At 34.0% G+C, this 23,964-nt stretch overlaps 1 long non-coding RNA gene across 1 annotated transcript; it reads left to right on the forward strand.

Annotated features, from left to right (window-relative positions):
- Positions 1–3,891: 3,891 nt before the first annotated feature.
- LOC124887992 lies at positions 3,892–10,173 on the forward strand. The gene is made up of 2 exons (XR_007045770.1): positions 3,892–4,170; positions 5,312–10,173. It is a non-coding gene; the product is annotated as an uncharacterized LOC124887992 (long non-coding RNA).
- The last annotated feature ends 13,791 nt before the right edge of the window (positions 10,174–23,964 follow it).

A 23,964-nucleotide genomic window follows, 5' to 3' on the forward strand; every position in this document is an offset into this window, starting at 1 on the left:
GTAGTACTTAGCACCGACAGACGTAGGAATAAAGGGTCACTCATTAGTTAGGCTGATACCTTTAGTAGAAGTCCCTAAGTCCCAAAATTACAATGCCACTATAGGTTCTAAAGGGTCACCCATCAGAATAGGATTGAAACCTTAGTCTTTTTGGAAATCAGTTAAGTGGTACCACGTCAGATCAGCCTTTATACTCTAGCAAGATATATTGGCCCTTTTCAATAGAATTTATGCATCGACTCCATGTTCATCTCACATAGTTATATGTCAATTAATGGTTTCTCCCACATTAAAACTCAGTTATTGCATGACCTTGTAATCAATTTATTCAGTATAGTGTTGATCAATTATATGTTTATTTACTTGGTCGTCGCATCTGTACACATCCTACCATTTAAGACCCAGTATTCATACTTGACCCTGAGTTTTGTTTTACTTTCTTTTATATTATGAATTTTGAGACATCACTGCACATTAGTGTATATGTATTTTATATAGGGTCATTCTACTACAATTCAGCTCCATGCATTCAGTTTGCACTCAAGCTCATTTCTTTATTTTCAATTAGCATTAAGTATTAGTTTACATCATATTCAGAATTAACTTGAGATTAAATACTTTTTCATGTGATGTATATTCAGGTGCTTACAATTCGGATCATAGTCAAACATATCATTGCATTCAGGAAGCAGGTGATGAATTCTCTTATTTTGAGGAGTCAGGTCAGTTATTATTCTTGTATTTTATTTTCTTATTTATATATAAGATTAGGGAGAGTTAGGGTCATGTGCCAGCTACCTATAGTTCTTATCTATAAAGGCTTCATAGATCGATAGTTAGAGTTATTATATGTAGTTTCAGCCCCACTTCTTTTAGATTACGGTGTCGTAAACATTGAATAGTAATGTACTAAAGCAACTCATCTCATTATTAAGCTTCCACTCAATTAATTTAACTTTTACATATGTTTTAATCAATTTCTCATGCATTATGTCAGTATCATGGGTTAGCTTGGGATCACTTGTGGTTTTAAGCACTGTGTTATGACTATGGGGTAGTCTCGGGTGTTGACACTACTCTTCAAACAAATACTTCAAAAAGTCAAACCCACTAGCTATATCCATATTCATGGTTACATATTACCCAAGGGTCAATTAATTCTCAACCCATCTCAATTAATGGAGTTTTAAAGATAAAGGTCGTATCTTTATTTAATTTAAGATCCCCAATTATCAAAATTCATATTTTTGAACCAAATTTTTATACTACAAGAGCTAATTTACAATCTAAATCAATTCAAAAGTGAAAATATACATACGCATAAGTTTTTTCTATTATTTCATGAACATAGGATTCTAACTTATAAGAATTTCACCATAATTTTCCATTCTTATGATTCTAGAAGAAAAATAGATTAATCGATGTTAAAATAGAGTAAAATCTTCCCTCAACGAAGAATTTTCACACTAACCATGAGCTAATCACCCCTCAGAGCTTAGGAATGAAATTTTGGAGTTTATGAACTAAATTTTGGCAAAAATAGACCATTATACTCCCATTATCCTGCTATAGCAGGAAAATTCCTGCAATAGCGACTTCAACTTCTCTACACGAATAGTTTTCAGTAAAATGGTCATAATATTTTACTGCACAAGAAGATTAATGAATGTCCAATGGCATTGATGAGAAGACTCAGAGATCTTTAATTTGGTGCATATTGGGCCCCATAATTCTTCATATTCTAGGAGAAGTGCTCGTTTGAAGTTGACCCTAGTTTAAACTTAGCCCAAAACTAAATAAGTATGGGCATTTCCAACTTAACTTTCTGTTAGGGATATTATCCAGCCTTAATTTATGTCTAATACACTCCCATACTTAGGAATAGATTCTAAAACTTCTGATGAAAGAGATTCTTATGAATTTACTGTAGAATCTTTTGTAAACGATGGAAGAGGTCATTACATCATAAAAAGCACATTAAATATCCTTACATAAATAAGCTAACACTATCAACTTTGGCCAATGAATGGCCTATTATCACATGATAGATACATGACTATCCTAAATGTAGTTTCCAACCCCAACTGCTAGGCCATGTTTAAACTTAAATACTAATATAATGCTTATCCAAAGCTGCTAAGTGAGCCAAAATGTCCAAGAGATAACGAAACTACTCAAATGAGAGCGCCTGTGCAAGGCTCACGCTTACAACCCTCAATTTAGGTGCCTAACACCCACTTTGGTGCTAAGCTTATATCTTTCCGACATGCCCACCTTATGTGAGGGCCTTACCTCACATAACTTGTCATTGGTGCCTATTTCTCTGTCTTTATTACTCAGTACATAGCCCATGAACTTCACTCAACCACATTCATACGACATCTAGCCTTATCTTATCTCAGACTGTGCAGTCCTTAACATACCTTAGATACACATTTATCTTGTATTTCTTAGCCACAGAACTACCAAGTTCTTGCTATGACCTACCGACATGTTCATATTGGCAGACTGACCTCAAGGGAACTTAATCCTAACCGAATTGATTGGGACATGAATAGGTTTATCATCTAAATTCCTAGCCATCCCGAGTAGCCTAAACCATCAAGCCAAGGGTCTAACAAGAACCATGCCACCCGCACCTGCATATTAAAAATACCATGATGCAACTACGGAGAGGAAAAATAATCAAAATACCACAAAATTTAAAAATCACTATAATCGTTGTTAAAAAATTCAAAATATCATAATTCTCACATTTTTTTTATTTCATATCATTGTAAAGTATTCACTGCCATTGAAAAAATGTAAAATGGTAAGTCAAGAAACAAGTAAGATAAATATATCTATTATAATATTTATTTATTTCTCTTCTATCTATAGACTATGATTTGATTCAGTTTTCTTTTAAAGAAAAATAAACTAAAATTTGAACAAAGAAGGAACGATTTAAGTCAAAATTTTACTTTGTTCTTATCTACATGATACAAGTTATATCGCGTGATCTTAAGATTGTTGTCTTTATTTTCTATATCATTTTTTAAGAAAAGACTTGATTCACTATTTTATCATAAAATAAAATTCACATTCTCTTATTGTTAAAGATATCACCAACCATAAATTTGATTGAGAAAAAACTCTACATTTATGGAAAAGAAAATTCAAAATTTTTTACCTTTATATATGAGACCTATTTTTGTTTTTCTATATTAACCCGAGAAAAACAAGTAACTATACGTATTTTAAATTAAATCCTTTTTATTTATAGCTAATATATATAAATCAAGAATGTAAGAAATAAAGTAAACAAATAAAAGAACTGAACATGTTATAATAATACTGTAAAGGATAAATAATAAATTACACAAATAATACCCTAAAAAATTTATTGTTATTATCTTTTCTTATTTTAATAAGAGGGTCATTTTATTCTTATTTTAATAAGAGGTTCTTTTTATTTTCTACTTTTCTCTTTAAAAAATAGTTTTGTGATTTTTTTTGTTTCTAATTTATTGACTCCCATTTACCTGCATATTTTTAAAATGAGTAAAAGAATATGGTTGTTTGCAAACTCATTTCACTTTTCTTTTTCAGTTTATTACTGTGCCCATAAGTATCTAGATTTTTTATTCCTTGATTCCTCCAACAAAAATATCTTGCCATGTGGTACACACCTCAATCACAAACATAATTATGATGGGTATTTGTTATGTTTTTTTTACTAGTCTTTTCAAATAGTTAGTGGATGATGATAATCACTCCCAACAACATTACTTATGTGGCCTTCCCTAATTGGATGATGATATTTTTTTGGTTCAATTCATGCAAATTTTGTGAAGAGATCTATAAACGTAATCAGACATTGATTACAAAATAATAGAAAGATAAAATAGACATTAAAGCATCAACACTTCACTCCTCCTATATAAATCTCTCCTTTGTGTCTTTTAATTTCACATTATGTTTTTCTTTTATACTTGCTCTGTCATCTGTCTAAGCTCACTCTTTATCTCTCTCTAGAATTTCATTTCTCTTTATAGAGATTAGGGTTTTCTTATTTTTTCCGATCTTTAATTTCATTTGAAAGCTTCAAATTAATTCAAGGTTTCTTTCTGGTTGACTATGGTTTTAAGTGTTGTAGAGAAGGATGATGCATTTTAGCTCAGATGAAAGGTATTTTTTTTATCTTCATTATTTTTTTCAGTTAGTTTTTTTTAATTTAATTTAGTTTTTCTTGTTGTTGGTTTCTTTAATAACTATTTAATTTTTTATGACTTCTTTGATTGTTTATCTATAAGTTTATTCTTTGGTGTATCAACATCATCGACACTACAAAAATAGTTAACTTGTCATCAATTTTTTTTATAAAAGATTTTTTCGTAGATCTTATCTAAATTTAGCAGATCTTGCTTGTGTTAACAAATTTTATGTGAATATTAAAATTTTTATGAAGCTTTGCCATTTTTTTCTTTTCAATTTAAGTAAATTTTCTTATAAAATGCTAAATTAGTTTGAAATTAATTATCTTTTGTTAATAATTGTCTTATGTTATATCTTTTTTCTTGTACATCTTTTCTAGTTTTATTTTATTTATGATTTTATAGCAGTTTTTCATTAAAACTTTGATTATTATTCTATGAAGTTTATCTTTTAGGTGTATCTAAATCTTCAATGCTGCAAAAATTCTTAACATGATTTTTTTTATTTTTAAGAATGACTTTTACTTAGATCCGATATAAATTTAGCAGAGCTTTATAGTGTTATAATGATTTTTATGTGATTTTTTAAAAAATTTATGAAAAAATGTTATTTTAAGAAAATATTAAATTATTTTGAAATTAATGTCATATGATTTATTACTTTTTTTTCCTACACTTACTTTGTGGGTTTTGTTTTTCATATAATTTTACCATGATTTTGATTAAAATTTTTAATTTTTGTCGATGAAATTTATCCCATAGGTGTATAAAATTATTGGTCCCCTGAAAACCCTAATTTGACTTTTGATTTATTTGATGGATGAATTTTGCTTAGATCTAATAAGAATTTAGGAGAGCTTGATTGTGTTATAGCAACTTTTATGTTAATTTAAAACTTTTGATGAAACATTGTTATTTTACCTTTTTAGTTTAAGTGAATTAAACTAAAAGAGGTAAAATATCAACGTTTCATCAAAATTTTTAAATTTAGTTTAAGTGAATTTGCCTTAGCAAATTAAGAAATTATAATTTCGAAATACTCTTTCTCTCTAATGTTTGTCTTCTAACGCTTCATTTCAACATCTCTTTGACGTGATTATCCGGCTCTGGTGAAGCTAACGTCAGTGGCGTAACATCACCGACGACAGGTAAGGGTAATACTCTATTTCTCTCTCCATCTCCCCATTTCATTTCTTGGTCTTCTTTTATCTCCCCTTCTAGCTCTTTCCCAAACTCCCAACTGCCAGTCACTGGAACTCCGACGGCGGCGTGGACCTTTAATGTTTTCTTCTCCGACGATATTAGGAGAACCATCTTGATGGTCGACGATGGTGATGGCGATTTTCCCAGAACTCAGAATAAATCTGTTTCGGCAATTCTTCGAGCGATGTTGCCAGATGATGGAGAGTCTGGTGAACCACTTCTACGTTGCCCAATGAATTCTAACCTTAAACTTTATTTTTATCGTGATATTTTCAATATCTTTCCATGCTTAGAATTTGTGTGGATTAATCTATTTGTTTATTTGGTGCCTAGTATCGATTGTTCTATGAATTTCGGTGGTTTTCTGTGTCTTGTGGTGCCTGTTATTGATTGTGTTATTTTTTTACCATTGGTGCTTGTGGTTATTTGTTGAGTAGTTTTGTTGTGAGATGGCTATTTTGTCTATTGCATCTATTGGTATTGACTATTTATTTGCGTTTTGTGCTGTGAGTGTGTCTTTTATAGCTATAGCTGTTTTTTGCCTTCACTGTACTTTTTATGAGTAGTGGCTTGGGTGACTTATAGTGGAATAGGGTCATGTCTTGGGGGTTAGGGGTAGGATTGAGAACTAGTGTTGGGTTAAGTCCGAGTTGTGGAGTACGAGGTATTAAGGGAGGGGATAAGAATGTTGATAGGTTAATGGTAGGATCGTGGAACATAAGAACCCTGCAGAGGAAGTTCATAGAACTGGTTAAGATTCTTAGGAAGAGAAGAATTAATATTGTGTATATTTAGGAGTCCAAGTGGGTAGGTTCAAAGTCTCAGAATGTGGATGGGTACAAGTTGTGGTACTCAGGTAGTGAAAGGCATAGGAATGGCGTAGGTATGTTAGTTGACGAGGAGCTTAGAGAGCATGTAGTGGAGGTTAAAAGGGTTAATTATAGGGTGATGAATATCAAGTGGGTAGGTCTTCGCATTACTTAGATAGTGCATATGTGCCACAGGTGGGCCTGAGCGAAGAGGAGAAGAAGAATTTTTGGGAGATTTTGGATGAGGTGGTTAGAGGTGTGCCTAATTCGGAGAAAATTTTCATTAGTGGGGATTTTAATGGGCACATCGGGTCATTGCCATTAGGGTATGATGACGTCCATAAAGGGTTTGGGTTCGAGGTTAGAAATGATGAGAGAGCTGCTTTTTTGGATTTTGTGAGGGCCTTAGGATTGGTGGTAGTGAATTCCAGTTTCCCAAAGAAAGAAGAACATCTGGTTACTTTCTGTAGTAGTTTAGCCAGGACCTAAATTGACTTTTTGCTGCTTAAGAAGGGGGATAGAAATTTGTGTAAGGATTATAAGGTTATCCAAAGTGAGAATATGGTGACCCAGCATAGACTCCTGGTGATGGACTTGGTTATCAAAAAGGTAAAGAAGAGGTGGGGTGGGAAAGGTAGGGTGCCTTGACTCTAGTTAGTGCTTTGGAGATAGGGGCGAAGTTAGAAGGGATGGGGGTTTGGGAGTGTAGTGGGGATACGGATAGTATGTAGGATAGGGTTGTGGGTTGTATCAAAGATTCTACTAAAGAGGTGTTGGGTGTCTCAAGAGGCTGGTCTGGCAAGTATCAGGAGGATTGGTGGTGGAATGAAGATATTAAGAAGAAGGTGGAGATGAAAAAGGCGGCTTATGCTAAGCTAGTTGAGAGTAAGGATGATAAGGAAAAGTGGGTAAGTAGGGAGAAGTACAAGTTAGCTAAGAAGGAGGCTAAGTTAGCAGTTACGGCTTCTAAGACAACAACCTTTGAGAGTTTGTATGAGGGGGTAGAAGAGAAAAGTGGGGAGAAAAGGTTATTTAGGCTGGCCAAGACTAAGGAGCGGAAGGGTAGGGATTTGGACCAAGTGAAGTGCATTAAGGGGAAGGATGACAGAGTATTGGTGGAGGATGTCCTCATTAAGGAAAGATGACAGTCTTATTTTCATAAGCTCTTGAATGAGAAGAGGGACAGAGGTATTATGTTAGGGAAGTTGGAGCACTCCGGGGAGCGTTGCGATTTTAGCTATTGTCGATGTTTTAATGTTGAAGAGGTAAGAGAGGCTATCCGCAAAATGCGAAGGGGTAGGGTAACAGGGCCCGACGAGATCCCGGTGGATTTTTGGAAGTTTTTCTGGTGGGGTAGGGTTAAGGTGGCTGGCCAACTTGTTCAACAATATTTTCAAGTCCACAAAGATGCCTGAGGCGTGGAGATAAAGCACGATGATTCCTTTATATAAGAACAAGGGTGACATTCAGAGTTGCAACAACTATCGGAGTGTTAAGTTGTTGAGTCACACAATGAAGATTTGGGAAAGGGTGGTGGTACTGACGCTGAGGAAGATTGTGTCTATTTCTGAGAATTAATTTAGGTTTATGCCTAGTCACTCTACAACTAAGGTAATTTACCTAGTACGGAGACTGGTAGAGCAGTATAGAGAGAGGAAGAGGGATTTGCACATGGTGTTTATTGACTTAGAAAAGGCGTATGATAAGGTCTCTATGGAGGTTCTTTGGAGATGCTTGGAGGCGAGGGGGGTCCCTATGGCGTACATTCGAGTGGTTAAGGACATGTATAAGGGGGCAAACACTAGGGTGAAGATGGTAGGAGGCGATTCTGAGCATTTTCCAGTTTTGACAGGGTTACACCAGGGATCAACTCTTATCTCTTTTTTATTCTCTTTGGTGATAGATGTGTTGACATAGAGTATACAAAGCGAGGTGCCTTGGTGTATGCTTTTTGCGAATAATGTAGTTTTGATTGATGAGTCCCGATAAGGTGTTACTGATAAGCTGGGGGTTTAGAGACAAACCCTGGAGTCTAAAGGTTTCTGGTTGAGTAGGACCAAGATGGAGTACTTGGAATGCAAGTTTGGTGACTCAAGGCAAGAAGACGAGGTGGTAGTGAAGTTGGATTCCCAAATAGTTTGTAAGAGAGATAGTCTATTGTGTATCTTGGATTGACGATTCAAGAGAATAAAGAAATAGATGAGGATGTCCCTCACTGTATTAGGGGAGGTTAGATGAAATGGAGGCTCGCTTCAGGAATTTTATGCGATAAGAAAGTGCCCCCCAAGCTGAAGGAAAAATTCTATAGAGTTGCAGTCAAGCCGGCTATGTTATATGGAGCTGAGTTTTGGCAGTTATGAATTCTCATATCCAAAAATTGAAGGAGGTGGAAATGAGGATGTTGCATTGGATGTGTGGTTTTACTAGGGCTGACAGAATTAGGAATGAAATTATTTGGGAGAAGGTAGGAGTGGTGTAAGTGGAGCATAAAATGCGGGAAGTTAGGTTGAGATGGTTTAGCCATGTGATGAGGAGGGGCGCGGATGCCCCAGTTCGTAGGTGTGAGAGGTTGTCCTTGGATGGTTTCAAGCGGGGTAGGGGTAAACTTAAGAAATACTGGAGAGAAGTGATTAGATATGACATGGAGCAGTTACAGTTGACTGAGGACATGACCCTGAATAGGAAGGTATGGAGAAAAAATATTAGGATAGAAGGTTAAGGTGGGTGGATAAGTTGTAGTCAGTAGGTAAGAGGGCTTGGGTGTCTTTTGTTTGGCAGTGTTGCATATTTTTGTGGATGGCGTATCTATGTTTTTATCGAGTTCCATACTTATGATGTTTTTATATACTATCCTTTTTCTTGAGTCGGGGATCTATCGAAACAGCCTCTCTACTTCGTTAGAGGTAGTGGTATGATCTGCGTACACTCTACCCTCCCCAAACCCCCCGATGTGGGAATCTATTGGGTTTGTTGCTGTTGTAGTTTAAGTAAATTTGCTCATTGGTTTGAACTTAATTGTCATATCTTATAATAATTTTTTCTTATACTTCTTTTCTGGGTTTTATTTTTTTATGATTTTAGTGTGGTTTTGATTAAATCTATGAGTTTTATCCAATAAGGTTTATCGTTCGGGTGTATCAAAATACTTGTTGCAGGAAAAATCTAATTGACTTTTGAGTTATTTATGGATGAACTTTACTTAGACATGATATGAATTTAAAAGAGTTTGATTGTGTTATAATCATCTTTTGGAAAATTTAAAATTTTTCATGAGGCTTCATCTTTCTTACCTTTTAAAATTAAGTAAATAAGTTTAGGAAACCACTAACATAACTTAAAATTAATTGTCATGTTTAAGGTTCATTAAGCTTGTTCACGCACTTGAGTAATGCTTTCTGATTGAATGATAGGATGATGAAAAACACTAATTCGAAAATTAAGATGTAGTTTAGCTCATAAAGACTTTCACATTTAATTCACTAAATGGAGCGTATATATTAATGTGTTTTAATCATATCATTACCATTACATTTAATATATTAGCTTTGTATCATTTAACTTTGAATTTACCGATGCATACAAATTAAACACATGTAGATCCATATATATCTTTGAAGATATGTCCGCGTTTCAATGGCGGCATTAGTTGAAGGAGTTTATCATGAGACAACTATATCAATATCTTCAGGATCAAAGTTCGTGCTTAATGGACTATCTATTAATTTTAATTTTCCATTGCCAATGATAGTGAATGGTAGGCGCTGTCGGCATTTCTCGATATGATTAGTCTCATGTTTTAATCTTGTATACACGGAACTTGTTTTTACTTTTTTATTTACCCTTCTTTTCACTTCAATTAAATCATCTTAAATTAATCTTAAATGTTAACTACAACATTTATTTCAAAATGTGTATGTATGTACTGACAATCTCTAGTTGAATGCATATTTCTCCGGTTGAATGTGTATTCTCCTTTTTCATATTGCTTGTATTAGAAAGTTTACTTAGTCCTATGTATAGATGCTAGATATAGTACTCTTTGTATGATACGTAGTGAATAAGTTCTTTTTTTCATTCATTACTATCCATATCTAGAAAAAGAATAAAAGATATTTTTCTGTGAAAGAATGAAATTTTCTCTCCTGCATTAATTTCTCAAATAGCCACTTAACTACACTATATGTATTGGTTCAGAATGTCATCGTTCTTGTTAATTTTAATTTTTTTCAACAATGGGCGTAATTAATTTTGAGATAATATCTTGCAGTTGAGGGATCACTTACAAAAATTATATCTCCATCATATTGAAAGACAATAATCAAATATATTTGTTGGCCAATTTTTGTGTGATAGAATCAATATGTTGTTGAGATGAGAAAGTACATGAAAATGTGTTCATCTTTTGTATCAAGTAGTAACTCTTTGGATAAACTCTCTCCTCTATACATTCAAGAACATAAGTATTGGGGTTGTGCTAAGTTCAACTGTAAGATTGGTAACACTATAAGAAGTGTTCATGAACACATTACCAATCTAACAAATGCATTAAGCACAAAACTATTGCTTATGCTCTTGAATGACTAGAGGAAGAAGCTACTCCGAGGGTTCCAGATGGATGCAAAAGGTGAACAAATTTTCATGTCCTTTTTCCTCATATCAGAAACATTTCCACTGTAACACAAAGAAATTGACCAACAATATTAGATTATTTCCTTTTAATATAATGGAGTTGATTCTTAAAGTGATCGCACAATAATTAGTTATTATCTTAAAATTTGTCACTTCATTTGTTGAAAAAAAAAATATGAAAGATAACTTTGTGAAATAATAATTTTAGTGTAGTTGCATCACTATCTGATAAATTAACCCTCTAATGGAGGAAGAAAATTTCATCCTTTCACAAAAAATTCCCTATTTTCTATCCTATGGAGATGAATAACAATGTATGAAAAAAGAATGAGAACTTGCACACTAGGATCATACTTAGAGTACTCTATCTCGCATCAATATACAAGGCTATGTAAACTTAAAAATCCAATGAATTTGATAAAGAACAGTACCAAAACAAGAGGGATATACAATCAACCAAAAATAGCCAATTCATAGATACACATCGGTAACGATCCATTTCGTCGTTATTAAATTATCCATAATAAATTCATGAAAATTCTTAATTTTCACTTCTAGATATTAATTTCAGTTCAAATATTTTATTTATTATGTCACCTCAAATTTTTTGGCGCATAGCCTTCGAATGTGTCTAGATACACTCAAAGTTGATGAATTTAATTATTCATGAGTTATAATATCAACTCTTTAGTTTGAAAGTTATTTAGGTATGAATTAAGGTCGTACAATATTCCTAATATAAAGTTAAGTTCATAACATTCTTTCTTATATAGTTTTGATATGGGTTTCTATTACGACTAATTTCAAATGACCATATTTCCTAAAATATAATGAGTTAATAGGTCTAATACCTACCAACTCAAAGATCTACGAGTCCTGTTTCCAACGCAACAAACCATTCGTCAATCTGAATTTGGAGTAAAACATTATGACTGTTTTACTGAGCACTATTCGGGCTGAAATGGGATTTCGCTGTAGCAAAAATTCTGATGATATTTAAATCAGCTTCAGCCGTATTTTTGGTCTAAAACCCCAAATTTCATTCTCTAACCCTGGAGAGGTGATTTTCCAAACGAAAAAGGTAAAATTCCTTGAGGTAAGTTTTTTATTAGTTTCTTCGTCTTTTAATTCTTTATCATCTTAGAATCCTTAAAAAGACCTTTAATGGCGGAATTTTTTTGGAAATACTCATGGTGTTATTAATATGACCTACAGATGATTCTAAACTATAAATTAAAGATTTCTAACACGAATTTCATAAACTAGATTATTAATTTTAATGGTTAGGAACTTTGAATTCCGTAAAGATGGGACCTTTAGTATAAAAACTCCATTAATGGAGATGGATTAATCTTGAAAGAGCTAATTAATGGATAATTAAACTTGGGGGATTATATAAACCTTGAATTAAGGGTATAATTAGTGGGTTTGAATACCCAAATATTTGTTTGAGGAGTAATTATTTAATTACACTTATAATTACTTGATTGTTAGATGATTGATTATTCTAAGGCATAAAGGAAAGGAAAGAGCATCCTTGTTATAGCTTGCTTCTTCCAAAAGCTTGGCATCCAGGTAGTCTAGGTTTAATGAGTAGAAGATTGTATTAATTTATATTTTCATAATTTAGAATTTATGGGAGAAAGCATGTCTTGGCCTGCGGACATGGAGTTGAGGTGGATAAAGAGATCATAAGAACTTAACTTTAATTCCGGAAATTATTTTATTGATTTATTATGTGATACTTGTGATATTATGTGCTATGTGCCCGCAAGGAGATTGTTGTAAATGAAATATGTGGACACGATAGTTCTTAGTTGTTCTAGTGATGAACCTAGTTAAGTTATAATGATATTAAGTTGCATGTATTAGACAATAATATAATGAGAAGAATCATGCTAGGATCAAGTATTGATGAGTATAGTAATATCTAAAGAATAGATGACTTGAATTAGTGTAATGATTGTATTATATGGAAAGAGTTAGCGACATTTTAATAATTAATGAGAAAGTAATGCTCCAATTGTGACTTGCATGCTTAAGTGTTAAATTGTGATTTATTTTGTGATATTCCTATTTTGGTATTAATAAAAGCAATTTATCTATTGAATACCTATGAGAGGATAAATTAGTGATAATGATAATTTATTGAATTGTTCCTATGAGATGCTTGTTTCATAATAATAACTCCTTCTATTAATTCCATGAATGGCTTGTTGATAATCATAGTGAATTATTAAAATAATACTTGTGAGAGGGTTAAAATATTGATAAATGAAAGCACTTGATCGAATTTCTTTATGATTTTAAGTGCACTTGTAAATTTCGTACATCATGTTGCATCTCGAAAGATAGTGCGAATTTAATAAAATGTATATAATATGGTTATGGAGGATCGGGTACTGCGTCGGTACGAATATGAATATTGATAATATTTATTTGTGGAGGATCGAGTATCACGCCGGTACGGATATAAAGAATGATATTATTTATTTATGAAGAATCGGGTACCACGTTGGTACGGATATGATTATTGATATTACTTATTTATGAAGTATCTGGTACCGCACTAGTATAAATATGAATATTGATAATATTTATTTATGGAGGATCGGGTACCACGCCGGTACAGATATGAATATTGATAATATCAATTTACGAAAGATCGAGTACCACGTCGGTACGGATATGAATATTGATATTACTTATTTATGGAGGATCGGGTACCTCTCCGTTATGGTACATGGACTTAGATTATCCCCTGTAGTTCATGACTAGTTGGACAAAAATAAGTTCCTTAGCATATGTGTATAAATTAGTGTTGATTTTGAAGGTTCGTGTGGTTTAATAAGCTAATAACAAGATAATGGTGTTCTGATTATGAAATTTAGAAGGACGTAATTGTTACTTACGGAAAGATTGTTATTAGCAATGTTGCCAATGCTAAAGATTGCTAGTGAGACTTGAGTTCTCTGGTGCGTCTTATTGATATATGAGTTGACTTGTATTCCCTACTTGATTGTATCCTTGAGATTGATTGTGTGATACGTATTTAAAAAAGTGAAACTTTGTACTTACTTATATGTTGGTTGACCTGCTTCATTTATACGTGTTGTAATGGTAGCTTACCAGAATGGCTAGCTATCATTCTTTAATATTATAAGATAGCATTTGGTTGTTAGCCCGAGAGTTTAGTGTGGATTGTCTATGATTACGAGTTTGTTTCTTTGAATATGAGTAATGAAAAAGATAAGGTGAATAAAGAAAAATAGTGATGTATTAGCGTTGGATTGTGGTTGATGGTGTGACTTAATAAGAATAGAGTATTAGTAGTGAATATAATATTGATGGAGTTGGAAGAGTAGTTGGATGATGTAAGTTATATAGGTAAAGTAATAATGTTATTACAACGTTAGTAGAAATATGTTCCATTCAAGATGCCATGATTTAACACGGTCGGCCGATGATGTCTACCAGTACGTGTGGTTGTACTAACCCTACTCTTCTACATTATTTCTTGGGGTGTAGACTGGATGTAGGTTAGTTTATAGTTACTAGATGGATGACGATATTCAGCACTACTTTCTGCACTTTCATCCTGGTAGATGTTAGAGTATCATATTAATTATTTAATTTCTAGTCTATGATGTAGTAGATAGCTCTTGTAGATGTCTGACTATGTCTTGGGATAGTGAAGGACACTTGTAAGAAGTTTTATTAAAAAATTTATTTATTAATATTTAATTTACTTTATTATATTTAATCCAGTATTTCCTAAAAAACAGAAGTCTTCCATATATTTTTAGTTGGGTAATAAGAGTTCTCCTAGCTGCTTAGAATAGTGTAGGTGCCCATACGGTTCAGTAGTTTGAATCGTGACGACATCTTGAAATTAATATTATAATTGTGCAATAAGATTTATTTAAGATGAGTAATTAGTTGAAAAGGGAGAGATAAAAGAATAAAATAATTTAATGTACAAAAAACTAATAAAGGAGACTAACCATATCAAAAAATGTTGACATTCCCTCCCATTCATCATCATTGGAAATGAAGGATTAAGATTAATAGATAGTTCAATTCGCATGAGCTCTAATCACAAGGATTTCGATACAATTGCCTCGTTACAAACACCATCAACTGATGTCATCATCGAAACTCAAACATATATTTCTAAATAAAAGTTGATGTCATGGTCCACAGTCAGGCATGATAAATAGTAATATAGGCTCAGCATTAAGCTCGAGGAATTCCAATCTGATTATACTTAATACATATAAGTATTATATATTTATCTACTAACTTTTGAATTTAAACTCTTAATGTTTAATCTTGTATTATAAGTTCAATCCTAGTGAGGGAATTTTCAAGATCATCTCAAATTCTATAAAAGATATGAATGTAGGCTTTTGCCTGACTTGGCACCCAATGTTAGTACTCTTCAAGAGTTAAATGTTCAATAAGTTTTAAGGTAATTAAATATATGAATCTATTAATTTAATTCAAGAACCATACCTTTATTTATTGATTACTAATTTAATTTTCAATTTGAAAATCCTATGAATGACTTCCCAAGCATGATGAAAAGATTGCAGTCAATTTCGAGAAGAAATTCAGGAACATACTATCAGACTTAATTTAGGATGATCATATGCAGAATAGAGAAGTTCAACTAGAGGAATGACATCGTAAAGTTGGTCAAAGCATTTGAGAATGTGGTTATCGGCATACTTGTGGGACTATCAACAAATCACTGTGAAAAGGATACTATACATACTTATAACTCGAGAAGAATTACACAAAGTCACACAAAAAAAAAAAGACAAATCCCACTGATCCAGATAAGTGGATTGAGAATGGAATGAGAAAACCTACATAAGTCTTCTAATTAACTTTATAATCTAAAATATTACTTTTTTCTTAGTTAATTTATAATCTTCAATTACTTCAATATTTTAAATTTAGAATCAATGTACAAAATATAAAGTAATTCTTCCATCCTCAACCAACTAGTAGTCAAGGCACACAACTCACCCAAAAGCAAATAAAAATAGTTTGGTTATGTAGCATTGAGCAGAAGATCAATAAACTATCTTGCAAGCATATGTTGACAACTTAAAGAGAGAATCTTAGGTACAAATATCTTGCAGAGACCTCCATAAGGAAGAGGCTGAGGGACCAACAGTATGAGGGGATTCAAGCTTACTATTTGTCCCTTAGCTTTGATAGATAAATTACTTGCTAGGGGGTATTTTCTATTATTCCATTTTCTATTGATGTTTTCCAACCTGGAACACATAAGTGCATGCAGTCATATAAGTAATGAAAAATTTTTAAGTCCATATTACCCATAGTGTCACGACCCGAACCAAGGCCCTGACTGCGATGGGCATTCCAAACCATAAAGGCCCAAGAGACCCCTTAGCATGTAATTATAAGCATAACTCATATGGTATAACAATGCAGAAGATAATCTAAAATTGTGGTAGTCCCACAAACAAACTTAAGAACTTCATAACATCGTATCAAAAGAGAAAACCCAAATCCAATCTAAAACTATCTATGAAGCTTCTACTGAACTAAAAATAATAGTGTGTCTAAAACGCAACAATGCCCCCGATCGGACCATAAAATAATTAAAAACTATCAGATGGATAAGGTGTCTTCTGAAGTAAAGGAGGCTCACCAACTCCGAAATCTTGGAATAATCTATTGCTGCTGAACTGGGCCGCGAGACTAAGCCTCAGATCCTACTTTATAAGACAATGTAGCTGCCATAAAGGACGGTCAATACTTGGAATGTATTGGTATGCAGAACTAACAAAAAATAACATATATTCCAAATAAAATAGTGGAGAGCATTAGGAAATCAATTTAACATAATAGACATCAAAAACACATGGGCATAAGCAATGAACTTCTAAACATTCTAGTTGGTCATGACTAAACTCTTTGTTCTACTTCTAACCTAGATGGTACATCGTACAATCCTATAATCCCATGGGCTATATGGGATCCGCCCTTGACTCGGCAGCCAAGCCCTCAGCCCTAGTTTGCTAAAATGGCTGGAGTTTCTGGTTTTTATATGCAAAGGGAATAAGGCCATTGTATAATCCCCTCTTTCAGGACACATCCCCTCTTTCAGGTCATAATAAATCTTGTATCGGTAAAACTCAATTTCAGGCAATGAGTTATCTGAACTCTTGCCTTCTTCGGGTAACCACCTGACTCTCTTCAAGCTTAATTTTAGCCTTTTAAAACCATGCTTCATGATTATAACATTATATACTTTCATGCTATGGGCATTTCATAATCGGTATCGTCATACCTAGACTTGCAAGCCATATCATATCCACAACCCTTTCATTCAAAAATTATGTTAATGACCACCAAAAGATTTAAATATCACATGAGAGTTCTTATTTCAAAAACATATAAAAACTTATGCAACATACTCTCTTTTTAAGTCTTTAACCCATGGTGGCCAGTTCTTTTATTCAACACATGCATTTCTTTCAATTAAGATACAAGAGCCTTTAGCACAAGAAATACCCCATTAAAAATGTGCAAAACAACAATGAATAATGGTTGAAGTGGAATTTAAAACTCAAGAATTATCATCATTCATAAACCAGCCCCAACATTAGTTATACATAAATCTCATGATCTAAAAGGGGCTTTTAATTCATGCTCGCAAACCCAATTCACCATTCAAACCATGAAAACACCATAAATTTCATCATGGGGAAGGGAATTTCACAAGTAACATTCATAAATCACTTTTCCAACTCAAATCATGTATGCATAAGATTATAAATCAGGCTTATGCAAAAAAAAATCATGATAATTACGTACTTTTATCAAAACGGGTTTATGATGCATGCTCTTTAAACGATTTACAAAACCCCTTTATATATGCATACATATATCTCTTTAAAACTTGTTAAAAACATAAAATTTATGTCCATAAGATTTAGGATATTCCCACATACCTTTGAATTGACGAAAACATTGAGAAAATTAACCCTTGAAGCTTAACTCCCCAAACCCTAGTTAATCTCGCTTCTTTTCCTTAAGCAAGATTATTTAGGGATTTTTGTGAGTGTTAAGACGTGTTTAAAGACCTTAAATTCATCCATGTAGGGTTAGAAAAGTTTTGGAAGGATGAAAAGACCTTAATGCCCTTAAAATTAAATCAAAACAGAGCAATTTTAGGCACTGTGCTTTTGCTATGAGGTGCACGCCAATGGCACACCTGAGGTTGTGTGGCACACGCCAATAGCACACCTGAGTTTGTGCGACACAAGGCAATATCATACCTGAGGTTGTGCAGTGTACACCAATAGCACATCTCATCCAGCGGCTATTTGCGATTGCTATGTGACACATGACCTTAGCACAAGGTCTAACATGCGGCGCACATTGATTTTTATGTCCTAAAAGCACCCTCAACTGATCCCATAACATCTAAACATGGTCTACCATCGAAATAGAGGTCCCAAATGTCATTTTTAATGCATTACTCAAGTGTTAAAATACGGGGTGTTACACCCTCAAAAGCCCTTTTCATGCTAGGTTAATGACCATGACACTTATTTTTATATAGAAATAATATGATTCATGATTATACACTTAGAAATGATGGTTCAAATTCTAGACCGAAAGTGCAAGGTATTACATTATCTCCCCCTATCCATCATTCCTCCTTGAATGATGGATAGGAATCTTTTAAACCTTTAGAAGTATGGAACAAAGCATATAACTTCTCATTGAGAACTCCCCTCCATAAAACACATAAAGGAATGAGAACTAAAGGGCTTCTTAGAATCACCAAGTAAATTTTATGGACACGAATCATAAAAAGGTTTATTGAGGGACTAGAGCACAAGCATCAAGAATGGAAGTAACACTATTCACTTATAACTTATATTTGTTTGTCTACTCAAAATGGGGCATGAAATGCCAGATACAATGCAATATGCACGAAGTGCTTCATATATCAAATGCCTAGATCATAAATAGAGAGTCGTTCATATATAACATACACAACATGAGTCCTTAGAACTGGGCATAGTGAGAAACATATGAGCATATATCATGAGTTGTATAGCATAAAGGCAAAATTCACGTAGTCAATGATTGAGACAAGAATTGCCACTTGAATCTTTTTCTCTACATTTCAAGAATTAAAAATGGCCATGAGTTCGCAAAGTTATCATCGCTTTGGATAGACCCGACATAAAATGAATCGATAACATATAGAAAGCATAATTCCATAGAACTAAGCATGATATGAGGCATAGACTTATGGATCATGAATATCATAACATAGAGCTTGAATATTTGAAATATTGGATTACTGAGGGACATTATTTCTTTTAGTTTAGAGGTTGGAATATAGACATAAGATGTGTAGAAAACTCAAAGCTTAGTCATAGGCATGACTCAAATACATAAGACATTTGTAGATGTCCCCTTAAATTGAAGAAAGGGGAGCTGACTTGCATTGGAATAGATTTATCGTGACCCTTACCTAAAATTGACACCATGAGAAAAATTCAAGAATTATTTTATTTCACCATCTCCCCCTTAGATCGACGTCACAATCCTAAACCTGTAGACATAGACTAGGTGTACATGACATGCATAACTCAAAACTGAGTACTCTGTATTCTTATTTCTTAAGGCTCTTATCCATCTAATGATTTAGCTATCCATTCTATTTCAATATTAGACCTCATGCATATATCACAATTACACACTCCATCATCTTATAAGTCATCCACCTAAGATCTTTCACACATCACATCAAGACTACTACTTCATTCCCACAAAACATGCATCCTTAATCTTAAGCTACTATTCTTAACACCAGAATCCATATCTACAGTTCAAACCTATAGTCTAGAATCAAACATGTAACACCGATAAAGCTTGCCATATACTAAACTAGTAAATCATATTAGGAAATCAACCTTAATTCCTCATTTCACTTAACTACGACCTATAAACACTACCCCTCCATGATGTTACCACTACACCTCATAATATACTATATACCTCCTCATAACACATCTACCTACACACGCATACATCCCAACTACCTGCAAGATTCAATAACCACTAGTGAGGCTCTACTTATAACTTATTGGCTAATCTATCCCCTTTGCAATGATATATACAACCACCATAACTATCCATTCTAAGCTCCTTCCCTATTTTAAGTAAATGATGACCATAGACAATTAATTCCTCCAAAGACTACCATACAATCTGCAAGTCTTGCTACAATATTAGTCAGTCATAAATGGTAAACATCCCCTCAGTCAACCAACTGGTACACCAGGAATTACATAAGACAAAGTAGACCCAAGATCAAGTAACACATATACATCATGGGAGAAAATTTGTAACATACCCATAATATTTGGTGAAGCCTCTGAGTCCTGACGAGTAGACAAAGCATGCAATCGGTTACAACTCCCTCCTACCCCGAGAGCATTTCGTTTAACAACTAAGGCAAAAAATGTAAAAACTGGGCCTTTACTACCCTTAAATATCCCCTTCCTTGAGGGGAAATCCCTATGAAAGTAGCCCAGTTGACAACAAGTGTAGCATAATTGGCTCTCAACTGGCACCTTCCCATGTGATTCCTCCCGTATTTACCATAGTGTGGGTACAACCTAAAGGACTAGGCCATACTTTTTTTAGACTGGGTACCCTACATTCTTGACCCGCTGTTAGACTAGATATTATAGAATCATAGACTTTTGATGGGTTTGGGCGTTGAGGGGTTAGCTAAAGACTAAGCATTATTCCAAAATTTCATAGTAGACCACTGCTTTCCCTACTTTCTACCTTGCTACTGACTGAAATTTTGATCTGCTATCTTAACCCTCTTAGTTTGCCTTTCTCTTTCCTGTAATTTTTCCTGCCTCTTTTTCTCCTCTTCTACCTGTTGCATAAACATTTTTAATCGAGACATACCCATGTCCTTATTTAATATTGCCCCCTTACATTCCAATACCAGATCATTCGAGAGGCTAGATGCGAACTTCTTCATATGAGCCCTCATATTTCCTACTAACTCCAGAGCATAACAGGACAACTATGTGAATTTCAATGTATATTTTTTGACACACACTTCCCCTGCTTCAAATAAACAAATTCCTTGTCCTTGGCCTCCTTTAATTCCTGGGGGAGAAAATGATCTAGGAAAGCCTCTAAAAATTACTCCCATATAGAAAGTGTAGCACCCTCACCCCTCAACTCTTTCCATTCCCCTTACCACTGGTTGGCTATGTCCTTCAGCTGATAGGCTGTCAATTCTACCCCCTCAGTAACACGAGTATGCATGACTCTAAACATTTTCTCTATTTTATCAATAAAACGTTAAGGATCCTCCTAAACCTTGGTTCACGTAAAGTTTGGTGGGTTTGGCCTCATGAACTGGCCAACTCGAGTGATTTTAGAAGAACCAAGCACAGAACTCACATCTCCAGAATGATGAGACTGAGACGCCACAAGCTTAGCAATCATATGGATGGACTAACAGAACTCAACATTCAAGACTTCTCTCTAAGGAGACTGAGTATATTCAACACCAAAATGAGGAGCCTGAGGAGGGCTAGTATAGAATGAAGAAACCCATAGAGTAGCAGTAAACTCTGGGGGTGCGGGCTCTATAACGGGTCCACATCCTATGAGTAGGGCAGACATTATTAGCGTAGGTGTTCTGCTCATTGTATCTATGGGGAGGCACGATTTAAAATGTAAAACACCATGAGTTAGGAAGCATTTAGACTTTATAGCGCGAGCTAAATCATGAAGAAAAGAGGAACATTCTTATATGACTTATACTTTTTTCCTTATAAGTGTGGTGCACTACATGCCCATAAAAAGGACTCTACTCGACTCGGCTTCATAGATACCCTAGGACCATTAATCGTGCTCCAATACCAAACTTGTCACGACACGAACCAAGTCCCTAGCCACAATGGGCATCCCAAACCACGAAGGCTCGAGAGGCCCCTTAGAATCTAATTATAAACATAACTCATATGTTATAACAATACAGAAGATAAACTTAAAACATGGTTGTCCCGTAAACAAACTTAAAAACTGCATAACATCATATCAAAAAGAAAAACCCAAATCCAATCTAAAACCATCTACAAAGCATCTACTAAACGGAAAATAATAGTCTGTCCAAACTGGGATAAGGCCCCTGGCCGGACCATAGAACAACTGAAAACTATCACATCAATAAGGTGTCTTCTAAAGTAAGGGAGGCTCACCAACTCCGAACTCCTGGAATACTTTACTACTGCTGAACTGGACTGCAGGACTAAGCCTCAGATCTTACATTATAAGACATTCCAGCCTCCATGAAGGACGGTAAATACCTAGAATATTTTGGTATGCAAAACTAACCAAAAACAACATATATTCCAAATAGTTGAGTGCATCTAACATAATAGATATCAAAAACACATAGGCATAATCAATGAACTTCAAAACAGTCTTGTAGGACATGACTCAACTCTTTGTTTTACTTCTGACCAAAATGGTACACCCTACAATCCAATAATCCCACGAGCTATATGGGATCCATCCTTGACTCGGCGGCCAAGCCCCCAAACCAAATTTATCGCAACGGTTGGAGTTTTTAATTCTAATATACAAAGGTCACAAGACCAGTGTATAATCCCCTATTTTAGGGCGCATCTTTTTTTTTTAGGCAAAATAAATCCTGTATCAGCAAAACACGATTTTGGGCAATGAGTTATCTGAACTCGTGCCTTCTTCGGGTAACCATCTAACTCACTTTAAGCCCAATTTTAGCCTCTTAAAACCATGATTCATGTTTATAACATTATCTACTCTCATGTTATGGACATTTCATAATAGGTATCGTCAAACCTAGATTTGCAAGTCATATCTTATCATATCATATCATATCATATCTACAGTCCTTTTATTCAAAAATCATGGTAATAACCAATAAAATATTTAAACATCACACAAGAGCTCTTATTTCAAAAATATATAAAAACTTGTGAAAGATACTCTCTCTTCAAGTCTTTGACATGGTGGCCAATTTTTTTATTCAACGCATACATTTCTTTTAGTTAAGACACAAGAGTCTTTAGCATAATAAATACCCCTTTGGAAACGTGCAAAACAATAATTAATAATAGTTAAAGAGACATTTAAAACTCAAGAATTATCATTATTAATAAAACAGCCCCAACATTAGTTATACATAAATCTCATGATCAAAAAGGGATTTTTAATTCATGCTCTCAAATCCAATTCACAATTCATACCATTCAAAGACCATAAATTTCATCATGGGGAAGGAAATTTCACAAGTCACATAATAAATCACTTTTCAAAATCAAATCATGTATAAATAAGATTATAAATTAAGCTTATGCAAAAAAAAAAAATACTTATGATAAATGGGTTTATGATGTATGCTCTTTATACGATTTCCAAAATCCCTTTACATATATACATATATATATATATATATATCTTTAAAACTTGTTAAAAACATAAAATTTACGCTCATGAGATTTAGGATAGTCCCACATACCTTTGAATTTACAAAAACATTGAGAAAATTGACTCTTCAAGCTTAATTCCCCAAACCCTAGTTAGTCTCTTTTCTTTTGCTTAAGGAAGATGATTTGGGGATTTTGTAAGTATTAAGGCATATTTAAAGACCTTAAATTCATTCGTGTAGGATTAGAAATATTTTGGGAGGATGAAAAGACCTTAATGCCCTTAAATTTAATCAAAACGAAGAAATTTTGGGCACTATGCTTTTGCTGTGCGGCACACGCCAATAGCACACCTGAGGTTGAGTGGTGCACGCCAATAGCATACCTGAGGTTGTGCATCTCATGCTAATAGCAAACCTCATCCAGTGGCTATTTGCGATTATTATGCGATGTACGACCTTAGCATAAGGTCTAATATGCGGCGCACATTTATTTTTAAGGCCTAAAAGTACCCCCAACTCATCCCATTACATCTAAACATGGTCTACCATTGAAATGGGGGTCCTAAAGGTCATTTTGAATGCATTACTCAAGCGTTAAAACACAAGGTGTTACACC

This window comes from Capsicum annuum, chromosome 10 (assembly GCF_002878395.1).
Source record: "Capsicum annuum cultivar UCD-10X-F1 chromosome 10, UCD10Xv1.1, whole genome shotgun sequence".
Taxonomy (NCBI): Eukaryota; Viridiplantae; Streptophyta; class Magnoliopsida; order Solanales; family Solanaceae; genus Capsicum; species Capsicum annuum.